This window comes from Somniosus microcephalus, unplaced genomic scaffold, assembly GCF_052327205.1.
Source record: "Somniosus microcephalus isolate GS21.2 unplaced genomic scaffold, FLI_Smic_1.0 unresolved_chr2, whole genome shotgun sequence".
NCBI classification, from domain to species: domain Eukaryota; kingdom Metazoa; phylum Chordata; class Chondrichthyes; order Squaliformes; family Somniosidae; genus Somniosus; species Somniosus microcephalus.
Genome location: NW_028225180.1, coordinates 57,829,266 through 57,844,950, shown reverse-complemented (window position 1 = coordinate 57,844,950; position 15,685 = coordinate 57,829,266). Strand labels below are relative to the sequence as shown.

Genomic DNA, 15,685 nt, shown 5'->3' with positions numbered 1-15,685 from the left:
CAACGAAAGCCATCAAGCCACAAGGAACCTAATAGAGCAAACGATAGGCGTCCTCAAGCAACGGTTCCGTTGCCTGGATCGTTCGGGCGGGTCTCTTCAGTATTCGCCGGATAGAGTCTCCCAGTTCGTCGTGGTGTGCTGCATGCTCCACAACCTGGCTATCCGCAGGACTCAGGCACTGCCACCTGACATTGCCCCACCACCTCAGGAGGACGAGCAGGAGGACCCTGAGGAGGAGGAGCACCAGGCCAGGAGGGAGCGACAAGGTCCAAGGGCCGACCGCCGGGGGCTTATTGCTCGACACTTCTAGGCCCCCTGTCAGGGAATGGCCTGGCCCACTGAACGCAGCCGCTTCGCAAGCCCTCAGCCGGTTAACCCAACAACCACTTGAAACATGACACCTGCACATGGTGAATAAATAAACATCTTTATTTCAAAAACTCAGGGCCCTTCCCACATGGAAGAGCAAAACAGAGAAGACCCCCAAAAAACAGTAACAAACTTCTGTCACTCCCAAAACCTGGGGAGGACTAACATAACATCACCATCCAAATGGCCTTCGTCACTGGCCTAACAAAAACAAGCCCCCCCCACAACACAAAGACCCCCATAAAACCAAACCACGTAATGCCCCCCAGAACAGAAGCCCCTGCATCACCCAAACCCTCGCTCAACACACTCTATTCGGTGTGGCGAGAGGGCGTGTCTGGTGACAGCCGTCTTTTGCCCCGGCCCGTCCTGCTGCTGCGCCTCAAGCTGGGCCGTGAGGCTGTGGCGAGGCTGGGGGAAGGATCCTCAGGGCGACAAGGTGTCTCGCCAGATGCCCTTGGGGGTCGGCCTACACGAGGGCGGGCCCGGGAGGGGCCGGCTGGTGGCTGCTGCAGCTGTGGGTGGCCCTCTTCACTGGCTGCAGTAGCTCCTTGCACCCTGGCTGGGGGAGTCGCAGGCTCGCCTGCACCAATGGGGACAAGGTGGGTGATGCCAGGCGCGCGCTGGTCGCCAGACACATGTGCACTCGGCCGGCCTGGCCGGGGAGCAAGCGCGCCAAACTGTTGGTCGCCAGACCGGAGTGTGGCAGCAGGGCGGCGGCTGGCCTGGCGACGCCTCCGCGCCAGTGCGAGGGTGGCAGAAGTCAGTGCCCCAACTGCACCGGCATGTCCCCGCATCTGCAGTGCCATTGTCTGCACAGCACCTCTCAGCTGGCGACTGGCATGCTGCGCTGCCTCGAGTTGTTCGACCCCCCTCTCATGCGCTGCCACAAGGAGCTCCACCCCCCTGGCGTGCGCTGCTGCGAATAGCTCTAGCCCCTGGCCTGGGATTGGCCGAAAGCCACCACACTTTGAGCGAGGCTTTCGATGGCGTGAGGCATCTGTGCCACCACCTCCATGATTTCGACGTGCCGGCTCTCCGACGCCGCCGACATCTCGTCCAGGAGGCGCACCTCCTGGGCGACGTCCGAGTCCGGACTGGAGGGCGCCTCCACCCTCTGGCCAGAAGGCTGGCGTGCCACCGGAGACTTGCCGCGTGCGTCCATGCCACTGGGATCAGGTTCGGGGCTCCCCTCCCCCGCCTCCCCCTGGCTCTCTGGCACGCCAGACGTCTCCCCTTCATTGCCATCTCCTGGAGCGGAGGAGGGTTCCCCCGAGGTGGCGCCTTCCTGCTGCTCCTCGACGTCCTCCTCCTCCGAGGGCCTGGCTGTGTGGGCTTCAGGGAGCACCTCCTCCTCACCAGCTGAAAGCAGGAAGGCACAAGTGTAGCTTTAGAGTGAGGACAGGCCGACAGCGAGGGAGGCCGCACTGGTGCATTATGCGCATTTTTCGGCCAGTGGGGAAGGATGTAGATCTGATGTGCGAGGGCAAGGAGAGAGGTGCACCCGGTCCTGTCCTTACCAGTGGGTTCCAGTATAGGGTCGGCGTCGCCGAGCGCCACAGGCCCAATCACCGGGTGACGCAGCAGTCGGGCCTCCCTCTCTTCCAGAGCCGTTAGCTCCTGGTAATCGTGAGGGCCTCCACCAGTGACACGCAGGCTCCTGGCGTTCCTCGCCAGCTTGGCCTGCAAGAGAAAGGAGGGCGTCTAAATACAGTGTGGTGCCCCGTTGCTGTGTGTGAGGCCTCCCATGGTGGAATAGCTTGCACAGTGTGGTGCCCCGTTGCTGTGTGTGAGGCCTCCCATGGTGGAATAGCTTGCACAGTGTGGTGCCCTGTTGCTGTGTGTGAGGCCTCCCATGGTGGAATAGCTTGCACAGTGTGGTGCCCCGTTGCTGTGTGTGAGGCCTCCCATGGTGGAATAGCTTGCACAGTGTGGTGCCCTGTTGCTGTGTGTGAGGCCTCCCATGGTGGAATAGCTTGCACAGTGTGGTGCCCCGTTGCTGTGTGTGAGGCCTCCCATGGTGGAATAGCTTGCACAGTGTGGTGCCCCGTTGCTGTGTGTGAGGCCTCCCATGGTGGAATAGCTTGCACAGTGTGGTGCCCTGTAGCTGTGTGTGAGGCCTCCCATGGTGGAATAGCTTGCACAGTGTGGTAAGTGCAGAAAGAGCTATTGATTAACAGGCAAGTGCCATTGCAGCAGCAGCAGGGCTGGGCATTAGACCTTGGATGTCCCTTTGGCCCTAATGGGAGGTGCACATGCAAGGATGAGGGGGACATTGGAAAGGGTACTCACCTTGACCAGCCGACATAGGTCATTGTATTTCTTGCGGCACTGGTCCGCACTCCTGGGAACATCGGAGTTGGAGGAGACCCTCCGGGCAATTTTGGTCCACGCCTCCCTGAACTGGCTCCTGGGAGCCTTCCTGCCACTAGCCGGGCACACGACCCGTCTTCTTTTGCGCACCCCATGAAGGAGCACACCCAGCGCATGCTCAGAGAACCGCTGGGCTCTTTCCCGGGCCCTCTCCATGACCTCCAGGCATTGATATGGCACACAACCAGTCCTGAGGCCTAGTTGCAGGGCTACAGCATGCAGGGCGTGGCTGCAGTCAAAGTTGACCCTTCCCCCTTTAAGAGCTGACCGGCGTCAGGGTGTTTGCTGACACTCACCACATGATCGCACCTGCGCTGCGCCCGGAATCGGCGTTATCAGGCTGCATCGCCGGATTAGCGCCTGAACACAGAGTTCCAACGCCTTTTGCAGCGCTCGGCCAAAAAGTTGGCCAAATCTACTGAATTTCGGCGAGCTCGCCTGCACTTTCCGGCGGCCGCTAAATTTGACGAGCGCCCGACTTTAGCGCCGCAATAGCGTCCGAACTGAATTTCTAGGCCATAAAGCCTAAAAGGACAGTCAAGGGAAAGGTGCAACGACTAAAGACAAAAGGAGATCTTCTTTTGGATGCAGTGGGCATGGCTGAGGTATTAAATGAGTACTTTGCACCTGTCTTCACTCAAGAAGAGGATGCTGCCAATGTTACGGTAAAGGAGAAGCTAGTAGAGAAATTGGACAGGATATAAATAGATAAGGAGGAGGTACTGAAACGGTTCACAGCGCTCAACACATAAAAGTCACGTGGTCTTGATTGGATGCATCCTAGTAAGGGTAGTAAGGGTGGAAATTGTGGAGGCTCTGGCCACAATCTTTGAATCCTCCTTGTATAAGGGAGTGATGCCAGAGGGCTGGAGAATTGCAAATGTTACTCCACTGTTTATAAATGGGGAGTTTGATAAAACAAATAACTACTGGTGAATCAGTCTAACTTCGAGGAACCTTCTTGAGACAAAACATTGAGACAGTAGCCAGAGTCAAAATTACTTGTCACTTGGAAGAACATTGTTAACAAACGACAGCCAAAACAGATTGGTTAAAGGCAAAACAATCTGACTTTTTAATTTCTTCGATGAAATAAGGTAGCGGACTGTTGAAGTTTGTACAGTTGATGTTGTGGATGTGGAATTTTAGATGTCGTTTGACGACTTACCACAGAATAGGTTTGTTGGCAAAATTGAAGCCAATGATATTAAAGGTGCAATGTTAGCATGAATACTAAATTAGCTAATTGAAGAAAGAAGAAAGTTGTGGTGAACAGATGCTTTTTTCAGATTGGAGAGAAGTATACAGTGGTATCACCTGGGGTCGGTATTACGAACATTGCTCTTTTGATATATATTGATGACCTGGACTTGGATTTATTAGGAAAAGTCAAAAACCCTAAGGAGGATAGTAGTAGGCTTCAGGAGGGCATAAACCGTCCGGTGAAATGGACAGATATGTGGCAGGTGAAATTTAATGCAGAGAAGTGTGAAGTGATGCATTTTGGAAGAAGGATGTTGATGGTGGGGGATTCGGCGATGGTAATGCCTCTGAATGTTAAGGGCAGTGGTTAGACTCTCGCTTGTTGGAGATAGTCATTGCCTGGCCCTTCTGTGGCGCAAATGTTACCTGCCAGTTATCAGCCCAAGCCTGAACGTTGTCCAGGTGTTGTTGCACGTGGGCATGGACTGCTTCATTATCTGAGGAGTTGTGAATGGCACTGAACAATGAGCAGTCAACAGCGAACATCACCATTTCTGACCTTATGTTGGAGCGAAGGTCATTGATGAAGCCGCTGAAGATGGTTGGGCCTAGGACACTGTCCTGAGGAAAACCTGCAGCGGCGTCCTGGGGCTGTGATGATTGACCTCCAACCACCACAACCATCTTCTTTTGTGATAGGTATGACTCCAGCCAGTTAATACTTTTCCTCCGGATTCCGATTGACTTCATTTTTACTAGGGCTCCCAGATGCCAGACTCGGTCAAATGCTGCCTTGATATCTAGGGCAGTCACTCTCACCTCATCTCTGGAATTCAGCTCCTTTGTCCATGTTTGGACCAAGGCAGCTGAGTGTTCTTGGCGGAACCCAAACTGGGCATCAGTGAGCAGGTTATTGGTGAGTAAGTGCCACTTGATAGCAGTGTCAATGACACCTTCCATCACTTTGCTGATGATTGAGAGTAAACTGATGGGTGGTAATTGCACAGATTGGATTGGTTCTCGATTTTTGTGGACAGGAGATACCCGGGCAGTTTTCCCCATTGTTGGATAGATGCCAGTATTGTAACTGTACTGGAACAGCTTGGCTGGATGCGTGGCTAGTTCTGGAGCAAAAGTCTTCAGCACGATAGCTGGGACATTGTCGGGGTCCATAACCTTTGTTGTATCCAGTGCGCTCAGCCATTTCTTAATATCACGTGCGAACAGTATATTTAAATCTGAGACACTGATTGGGACGGGTAGGGAACAGAATTCCTGGCAGGGGCCGAATACCATGTTTTTAGTCTTCCCAATGTTTAATTGGAGAGATGTGTAGCTCATCACAGATGGATGTCGGACAAGCAGTTTCAGAAAGCAGAGGCAGTGGAGGGTTCGAGAGAGGTGGAGGAGATGTGGAGCAGAGTGGTGTCAGGGTACATGATAAAGCTGACCACTTGTCTATGGATGTCTCCAAGGGACAACACGTAGATGAGATATAGGAGGGGGCGAGGGGTGATCCATGGTGGATTCCACAGGTAACAGCACGGGAGCAGGAAGAGAAGCCGCTGATGGAGATTCTCTGTCTATGACTGGATGGGTAAAAGTGGAACCAAGCGAGGGCAGTCCCACTGAGCTAGACAAAGGAGGAGAGGTGTTGGCGAATGTTGTACTTGACAATGTCAAAGACAGCAGAGGTCGAAAAGAATGAGGAGTGATAGGTTACCACGGTCACAGTCTTAGAATGTGTCAATTGCGACTTGGTTATTGCCAGTTCAGGGCTGTGGCAGGAGCAGAAACCCGATTGGAGAAATTCAAACATGAGGCTGTGAAAAAGATGGGCAAAAATTCAGGAGGCGACAAAACATTGAGGAAAGGGAGGATGGAGAGGCACCTGTCTAAATTTTCACCCATGGGTCAATCGGGACGAGTCGCTGATCAAACTCTGAAATACACAAACCTTATTTGTGATTCAATGTTACAGGAGCAGTTAAACTCAATTCACTTTTACAGAATATTCCACGCACTCTGGCTGGGCGACTGGAATCTCCTAGTTCTACCGAAAGAGTTTGCTTGTTGTAGGCTACAGAATTAGAGCAAAGCTGCTGATGTTCTCTTTATACCAAACTGTCTCAGAAAATTCGGCATCGTCGCTTCCTTTTTTACATAGAATTAACAGCAGCGAAACAGACTATTCAACCCAAGTGGTCTGTGCCGGTGTTTATGGTCCACACGAGCCTGCTACCACTTCTCTTCATCAAACCCCATCTGCATAACCTTATATTCCTTTCTCCCTCATGCATTTATCAAACATCCATTTCAATGCATTTTTTATTTGCAATCAGGCTCAGCAACATGGAACTTACCTTCTGACCAACACTGTACAATTCAAGTGATATTGCTCCTCTGTCCTCCCACTGGCTCAATCCCCCGCCCCCTCCCTGGACCAGCCACCCGCCCCTCCACTGGCCCAGGCCCACGCCAGCCCCTCTGGTACAGCTCTCCGCCCCCCCACTGGCCCAGGCCCACGCTCCCCCGCTCTGGCCCATCCCCCTCTCCCCTACCCTGGCTCAGCCCCCACCGAACAACACCCACTTGCCCAGCCCCCACCACAAGGAGCTTTTATGTGGCCAAGCGTTTGGTAAAAGAAGTAGGTTTTAAGGAGCGTCATAAGCAGAGAGAGTTAGAGATGTTTAAAGAGGGAATTCCAGTGCTCAGGGCCTCCGCAGCAAATGGCACGGCCTCCAATGGTGGAGAGAAGGAAGATAGCAAAATACTGCAGATGTTGGAAATCCGAAATAACAACAGAAAATGCTGGAAAAACTCAGCAGGTCAGGCAACATCCGTGGAGAGAAATTTGAGTTGACGTTTCGGGTTTGACCCTTCTTCAAAACTGGAGAGAAAAGGAACTGGATCGAAGGCAGGGCTGCGATCGGACAAAAGAATAAAAGAAACAAAAGAAGTAAAAGAGATTAGAAGCTAGACGAGATGGTAATAGGCTGGGATTAGGTGTAAAGTGTACTGGCAGGGCAAAAGATAGCTGCCAGGTGTGAGAGAGAAACAAAAGGAAAGGGGGGGGGAGGAAAGTAGTGGAAAAATATAAGTAAAAATGAAATAGGGGCCGAGGTTATGATCTGAAATTGTTGAACTCGATATTGAGACCGGAAGGCTGCAGAGTGCCTAATCGGAAGATGAGGTGCTGTTCCTCGAGTTTACGTTGAGCTTCCGTGGAACAGTACAAGAGGCCAAGGACGGTGAGGTCCGAGTGGGAATGGAGCGGTGAATTGAAATGACAGGCGACCGGAAGCTCGGGGTCACCCTTACGGACTGAATGGAGGTGTTCCGCAAAGCGGTCACCCAATCTGCGTTTGGTCTCCCCAATGTAGAGGAGACCGCATCGTGAGCAGCGAATACAGTACACTAGATTGCGAGAAGTACAAGTAAATCGCTGTTTCACCTGGAAGGGGTGTTTGGGGCCCTGGACAGTGGGGAGGGGGGAGGTATAGGGGCAGGTGTTACATCTCCTCCGCTTGCACGTGAAGGTGCCAGGCGAAGGGGAAGGGCTGTTTGGGGTGATAGAGGAGTGGACTAGGGTGTGTCGGAGAGAGCGGTCCCTGCGGAATGCTGAAAGGGGAGGGGAGGGGAAGATACGTTTGGTGGTGGGATCACTTTGGAGGTAGCGGAAATGCCGGAGGATGATCCGCTGCCAGTTCTATCTCCCGCACCTCTGCCCTCACCCCTGCCCCTCCCTCTCGGAACCACGATAGGGTTCCCCTTGTCCTCACCTTTCACCCCACCAGCCTCCACATTCAACGGATCATCCTCCGGCATTTCCGCTACCTCCAAAGTGATCCCACCACCAAACGTATCTTCCCCTCCCCTCCCCTTTCAGCATTCCGCAGGGACCGCTCTCTCCGACACACCCTAGTCCACTCCTCTATCACCCCAAACAGCCCTTCCCCTTCGCCTGGCACCTTCACGTGCAAGCGGAGGAGATGTAACACCTGCCCCTATACCTCCCCCCTCCCCACTGTCCAGGGCCCCAAACACCCCTTCCAGGTGAAACAGCGATTTACTTGTACTTCTCGCAATCTAGTATACTGTATTCGCTGCTCACGATGCGGTCTCCTCTACATTGGGGAGACCAAACGCAGATTGGGTGACCGCTTTGCGGAACACCTCCATTCAGTCCGTAAGGGTGACCCCGAGCTTCCGGTCGCCTGTCATTTCAATTCACCGCTCCATTCCCACTCGGACCTCACCGTCCTTGGCCTCTTGTACTGTTCCATGGAAGCTCAACGTAAACTCGAGGAACAGCACCTCATCTTCCGATTAGGCACTCTGCAGCCTTCCGGTCTCAATATCGAGTTCAACAATTTCAGATCATAACCTCGGCCCCTATTTCATATTTACTTATATTTTTCCACTACTTTCCTCCCCCCCCCTTTCCTTTTGTTTCTCTCTCACACCTGGCAGCTATCTTTTGCCCTGCCAGTACACTTTACACCTAATCCCAGCCTATTACCATCTCGTCTAGCTTCTAATCTCTTTTACTTCTTTTGGTTCTTTTATTCTTTTGTCCGATCGCAGCCCTGCCTTCGATCCAGTTCCTTTTCTCTCCAGTTTTGAAGAAGGGTCAAACCCGAAACGTCAACTCAAATTTCTCTCCACGGATGTTGCCTGACCTGCTGAGTTTTTCCAGCATTTTCTGTTGTTATTGTGGAGAGAAGGAAATCGGGGATGTGCCACAGATAAGAATTGGAGGAGTGCAGGGATTTCGGAGCGATGTAGGACTGGAAGAGAATACAAACATAGGAAGGGGCACGGCCATGGAGGGGTTTGAAAACAAGGATGAGAATTACAAAATCTATGCAATGCCGGAGCCGAAGCCAATACAGGTCAGCGAGCACAGGGATGATGGCTGAACGCAACTTGTTGTGAGTTAGAATACAAGGAGCAGATTTTTGAATGAGCTCAAGTTCATGGAGAATGGAAGAAGGGAGGTCGCCCAGGAGACCCTTGGAACTGTCAAGTCTAGAGGTAACAAAGGAATGGATGAGGGTATCAGCAACAGATGAGCTGAGGAGGGTCAGAGACCAGCGCTGTTACGGAGCTGGACGTAGACTGTGTTGGTCATGGAATGGATATGTGGTCAGAATCTCATCGTACGGTCAAGTATGACAGCAAGTTTGTGAATGCTCTGATTCAGCCTCAGACAGTGGGCAGGGAGAAGGGTGGAGTCGAGGGAACACAGCTCATGGCGGGAACATAAGAGAACATAGGAACATAAGAAATAGGAGCAGGAGTAGGCCAATCGGCCCCTCGAGCCTGCTCCGCCATTCAATAAGATCATGGCTGATCTGATCTTAACCGCCAATCCACTATCACAGAACCATCTCCTGAATCTAACAGAATTAGACACACGAAATAGGAGCAGGATCAGGCTACACAGCCCCTGGGCCCGCTCCACTACCCACAGGGCCATGACCGATCCGAACCTAGACTCATGTCCAAATTCCTGCCCGCTCCCCGTAACCCTTAATTCCCTTTGCTTCTAGGAAACTGTCTAATTCTGTTTTAAATTTATGTAATGATGTAGCTTCTACAGCTTTCTGGGGCAGCATATTCCATGGACCTACCACCCTCTGAGTGAAGTAGTTCCTCCTCATCTCAGCTTTGAAAGAGCAGCCCCTTATTCTAAGATTATGCCCCCTAGTTCTAGTTTCACCCATCATCGGAAACATCCTCCCCGCATCCACCCGATCCAACCCCTTCACAATCTTATATGTTTCAATAAGATCGCCTCTCATTCTTCTGAACTCCAATGAGTAGAGTCCCAACTACTCAACCTCTCCTCATATGTCCATCCCCTCATCCACGGGATTAAACGAGTGAACCTTCTTTGTACTGACTCGAGAGCATGTATGTCCTTTCTCAAGTATGGAACCGAAGACAATGGCTAATATTAACTTTCTACCTGTCCCACAGGTGCTGATCACCCAGGAGAATACCTCCCACTAACACAGCTGGTTGATGCTTTTCAAATATCTCCACACATCAGCAGGGTGTATGTTCAGGAAACACTTACAATGGAAAGCCTGGTCACACTCACAGGCCCAGGGGTTGGGCATGCAGCTGGCACAAGGGTTCGGTCTGTGTGACGCAGGTAGAGGCAGAGGAAAGAGAGGGGGAGACAGTTTGCAGAGTGGAGACAGGAATTTATTGCACTCTGGACAGTCTCACTCTGAATATAACGGACATTGTACAAGGGAGGAAACTTACAACTCTTCTAATATCAAAACCAACTTCTAATATTATTACTAACAGCAAAATACTGGAAATATGTCATAAAAGCTGAAAATGCTGGAAACAGTCAGCGGGTCAGGCAGTGTCTGTGGGGAGGGCATGGTGGGGTTAACAGTTCAGGTCAATGACCTTTCCTGAGAACAGGTTCAGGATCTGAAACATTAGCCCCACCTTCCTCTCCCCACAGACACTGCTTGACCCGCTGAGTGTTTCCAGCATTTTCAGCTTTTATTTCTAATATTTTTACTCATCCCCATTTCAGACTATATTCCGTGTTTTACTTGGTTTGGGTGCTCACCATTTCAGAATGCACCGAGAATCTGATGCTCGCTGTGTATCTGACATTGATTTTGGAAGCACATTCCCTGCTTGCTTTGATCGGTGTTGTTTTACTTCTGTATTGTGTGTGTCTGTGACCAATGAAACAGGAGGCGTTTAAAGTCTTTCACCTTCCCCAGTACTGAACACTGGGGATGTCCAAAGGTAACTTAAATAAAGCCAATTACATAGGTATGAGGGGCGAGTTGGCTCAGGTAGATTGGAAAAATAGATTAAAAAGTATGGCGGTAGATAAGCAGTGTCTAGAATTTAAAGAAATGTTTCATAATTCTCAACAAAAATACATTCAACTTAGAAACAAACTCCACGGGAGAAGTGATCCAACCGTGGCTAACTGAAGACGTTAAGGATAATATTAGATTGAAAGAAGGAGCTTATAAATTTACGAAGAATAATAGTATGCTTGAGGATTGGGAGAGTTTCAGAAACCAGCAAAGGTTGACCAAAAATTGATAAGGGAAATAACAGAACGAGAGAAAACTAGCAAGAAATATAAAAGCAGATTGTAAGAGACTCTACAAGTATGTAAAAAGGAAGAGAGTAGTAAAAGTAAACATTGGTCTCTTAGAGGCTGAGACAAGATAAATTATTAAGGGGAATAAGGAAATGGCAGGAACGTTAAACAAATATTTTGTATCAGTTTTCACAGCAGAAGACACAAAAAACATACCAAAAATGCTGGGGAAGCAAGAGTGAGGTACTTAACGTAATTAATCTAAGTAGAGAAAAAGTCCTAGAGAAACTAATGGGAATAAAGTCGACAAATCCCCTAATGGCCTACATCCTAGGGTTCTAAAATAAGTGGCTGAAGAGATACTGGATGCAATGGTTTTGATCTTCCAAAATTCTAGATTCTAGAAGTGTCCCAGCAGATTGGAAGGTCGCAAATGTAACACCGCTATTCAAGAAAGGCGGGAGAGAAAAAACAGGGAACCACAGGCCAGTTAGCCTGACATCAGTCGTCGGGAAAATGCTGGAATCCATCGTTAAGGAAGTGGTATCAGGGCACTTAGAAAATCATACGTGATTAGGCAGAGTCAACATGGTTTTATGAAAGGGAAATCGTGTTTGACAAATTTATTAGAGTTTTTTGAGGATGTAACTAGCAGGGTAGGTAAAATGGATCCAGTGGATGTAGTATATTTGGATTTCCAAAGGGCATTCGATAAGCTGCCACATAAAAGGTTATTACACAAGATTAGGGCTCATGGAGTTGGGGATAATAAAATAGCATGGATAGAGGATTGGATGATAGACAGAAAACAGAGAGTAGGGATAAACGGATCTTTAACAGATTGGCAAGCTGCAACTATTGGGGTGCCGCAAGGATCAGTGTTGGGGCCACAGCTATTTACAATCTCTATTAATGACCTAGATGAAGGGACCGATTATAATGTCTCCAAATTTGCTGATGATACAAAGCTAGGTGGGACAGTAAGCTGTGGGGAGAACAGAGTCTGCAAAGGGATATAGACAGACTGAGTGAGTGGGCAGTAAAGTGGCAGATGGCGTATAATGTAGGGAAATGTGAGGTTATTCACTTTGGTAGGAAGAATAGAAAAGCATAATCATTTTTAAATGGTGCGAAACTTTTAAATGTTGGTGTTCAGAGAGTTTTGGGTGCCCTCGTGCAAGAAACACAGAAAGCTAGCATGCAGATACAGCAAGCAATAAGGAAGGCAAATGGCATGTTGGCCTTTATTGTAGGGAGTTGGAGTATAAGAGTCTTGCTACAATTGTATAGTGCCTTGGTGAGACCACACCCGGAGAACTGAAAACAGTTCTGGTCTCCTTATCTAAGGAAGGATATACTTGCCATGGAGGCGGTGCAACAAAGGTTCACTAGATTGATCCCTGGGATGAGAGGGCTGCCGTATGATTAGAGATTGTGTAGAATGGGCCTACACACTCTGCAGTTTAGAAGAATGAGAGGTGATCTCATTGAAACTTACAAGATTCTGAAGGGGATTAACGGGGTAGATGCTGAGAGGTTGTTTCCACTGGCTGGAGTGTCTAGAACTAATGGGCATAGTCTCAGGATAAGAGGTAAGCCATTTAAGACCGAGATGAGGAGGAATTTCTTCCCTCAGGCTGCTGTGAATCGGTGGAATTCCCTATCCCAGATGGCTGCGAATGTTGAATCATTGAGTACATTCAATGCTGAGACAGATCGATTTGTGGACTCTAGGGGAATCCAGGGAAATGGAGATCGGCCGGGAGAGTGGAGTTCAGGTCGATGATCAGCCATGACCTTATTGAAAGGCGGAATAGGCTCGAGGGGCTCTATAGCCTAATCCTTCTCCTATTTCTTATGTAATAATGCTGTGCTCAGCATTCACTATCTGGCAATACTACAAATCTGCTGGTCACAGGCTATAGGTTTGTCTCTGCATCGTGTTCAATTAATTGATATTAGTTAGTTTTTCTGTTCAATCATTTCCCTTGATTTGTCATCAGACGAGAGACATTTTAAAATTGAAATCTGATGGTGTTAGTTTGAGTTCAAACCCACCTAATAAACAGAGACATGTCCATCTGATGGGCTCTGCCCCAGACTCAAACCCAGAGTCAACTCTTTGATCAAAACCCTTCACTCTAACACATACACAAGATTCAATTGTGATTACGTGTTTAGAGATATAAACTAATGTCACTTCACATTTCATTGCACAGCCTCATGCTGGATAATTGTGCTCAGTGTTCAGACTCTCCCAGTCTCATTCTCACCACTTCCTGCCTTAACCTGTAACGCTTGTGTACTGTCTCCAGGACGAGTGTGTATCTGAGTCAATGGGATTCTCTCTGACCTTTCTCCCCAGTCCATCTCCAGGACCAGTGTGTATCTGTGTCAATCGGATTCTCTCTGACCTTTCTCCCCGGTCCATCTCCAGGACCAGTGTGTATCAGAGCCAATGGGACTCCCTCTGACATTTCTCCCCAGTCCATCTCCAGTACCAGTGTGTATCTGAGTCTTGGGACTCTCTCTGACCTTTCTCCCCAGTCCATCTCCAGGACCAGTGTGTATCTGAGTAAATGGGATTTTCTGATATTTGTACCCAGTCCATCTCCAGGACCAGTGTGTATCTGAGTCACTGGGACTCTCTCTGACATTTCTACCTGTTCCATTTCCACGACCAGTATGTATCTGAGTCAATGGGACTCTCTCTGACCTTTCTCGCCAGTCTATCTCCAGGACCAGTGTGTATCTGAGTCAATGGGACGCTGACATTTCTCCCCGGTCCATCTCCAAGATCAGTGTGTATGAGTCAATGGAACTTTCTCTTACCTTGCGCCCCAGTCGATCTCTGGAAGCTCTTTGAATCAGAAGGGTTCTCTCTGGTTGGTGCCCGCACAATCCTATGCTGGTTCACCTGCTGTTGTTCCTCAATCTACAGTCGCTGTTTACATCCAGCTGCACACCTTCCTCAATCACTCCATCATTCGCCGGGAGATCTAATTATGGCAGAAAATCAGAATAATATTGAAAGCGTGAAATAATGTAATGTAGATTCTTATTCTACATACTAAATGTACAATTTCAATCCAGAGTACTTTTGTTTCATGTTGTCCCTTTCCTCAGATCCCCAGCATGGCATGCAGAATATCCCCAGAGTTCTGGGCGCAAATGTGCAATTTACTCTGTGCTTTAGGCAAACAGTTGCTGTGAGATCTCACTGGGCCCATCCTCCCGGCTTACACACGGTCTGATCTCGCTGGGCCAATCCTCCCCGGGTTACACACTGTATGATCTCACTGGACCCATCCTCCCCGGGTTACACACCATCTGATCTCACACTGCCCATCCTCCTTGGGTTAGACACTGTCTGATCTCACTGGGCCCATCCTCCCCGTGTTACACAATGTCTGATCTCACTGGGCCCATCCTCCCCGGGTTAGACACTGTCTGATCTCACTGGGCCCACACTCCCCAGGTTATTCACTGTCTGATCTCACTGGGCCCGTCCTCCCCGGGTTACACACTATCTGATCTCATTGGGTCCATCCTCCCCGGGTTACACACTGTCTGATCTCACTGCGCCCGTTCTCCTCGGGTTACACACTGTCTGATCACACTGGGCCCATCCTTCCCGGGTTACACACTGTCTGATCTCACTGGTAGTTTCATTGTAACTCTCACCTCTCTCCAAACCCTCAGTTCCAGGGCTGTGTGTTTAGTTTGGAGATTTTCCTCACAGTAAATTTCTGGCCGCCTGAGACTCCTCCAGTTTCACTGCTCTGGATGGAAATGTGCCATTTTGTGTCCAAACTGCCTGAACCCACTTTTACATTGTTATAGTAGCACATCGTTAAATGGAACTACTTTGATATGGAACTACTTTGGTATGGTGTAGTTATATTGCTATGCGGCACACTGTGCACGGGCAGTGCACAGTGCAGCGTCGGACATCTTGAATCACTCCGCACCATGCGGCAGTACAGAAACAAGGCAAAAATACAGCAATAAAAGCAGTATCTAAAATGATCTAAAAGTGTCTGTATTATTTATAGTATAAGAACACAAGGAGACACAACATGGTGGCAGCAGTGGGATGTTTCGGAGAGTTCCAATAACACATCACTTCGATCCAGAGGTAAAGCCCGTTATCCATGCTCCACGAAAAGTACCCATCGAGCTGAAGACAAAGCTTGAAAGAGAGCTAAAGGAGATGGAAGAAAAGGAAGTGATCGTAAAGGTCACTGAACCCACAGACTGGGTAAACTTAATTGTGGTACGAGAAAAGCCAAACGGGCATCTCAGAATATGTTTGGACCCCAAAGATCTAAACCAGGCGATAAAGAGGGACCACTATCCCACCCCAACGCTAGAGGAGACTACGCCATCACTGGAAGGAGCCAAGGTTTCTCAAAACTAGATGCCAGAAATGGATATTGGAACGTGAAGTTGGATGAGGAATCAACAACACTGACAACATTCAACACACCATTTGGGCATTACAAATTCCTGTGGCTACCATTCGGGCTAATGGTCAGTCAAGATATCTTTCAACAGAAAATAGACGAGACATACAGAGGCTGTGAAGGAGCTATAGGAATAGCTGATGATATTCAGATCTATAGAGCAGATGAAAGAGACCAT

At 49.4% G+C, this 15,685-nt stretch overlaps 1 protein-coding gene across 1 annotated transcript in view; it reads left to right on the top strand.

Annotated features, from left to right (window-relative positions):
- The window catches only part of LOC147092692 (NACHT, LRR and PYD domains-containing protein 3-like), a 452,481-nt gene that overhangs the window by 190,698 nt on the left and 246,098 nt on the right, over window positions 1–15,685 (top strand).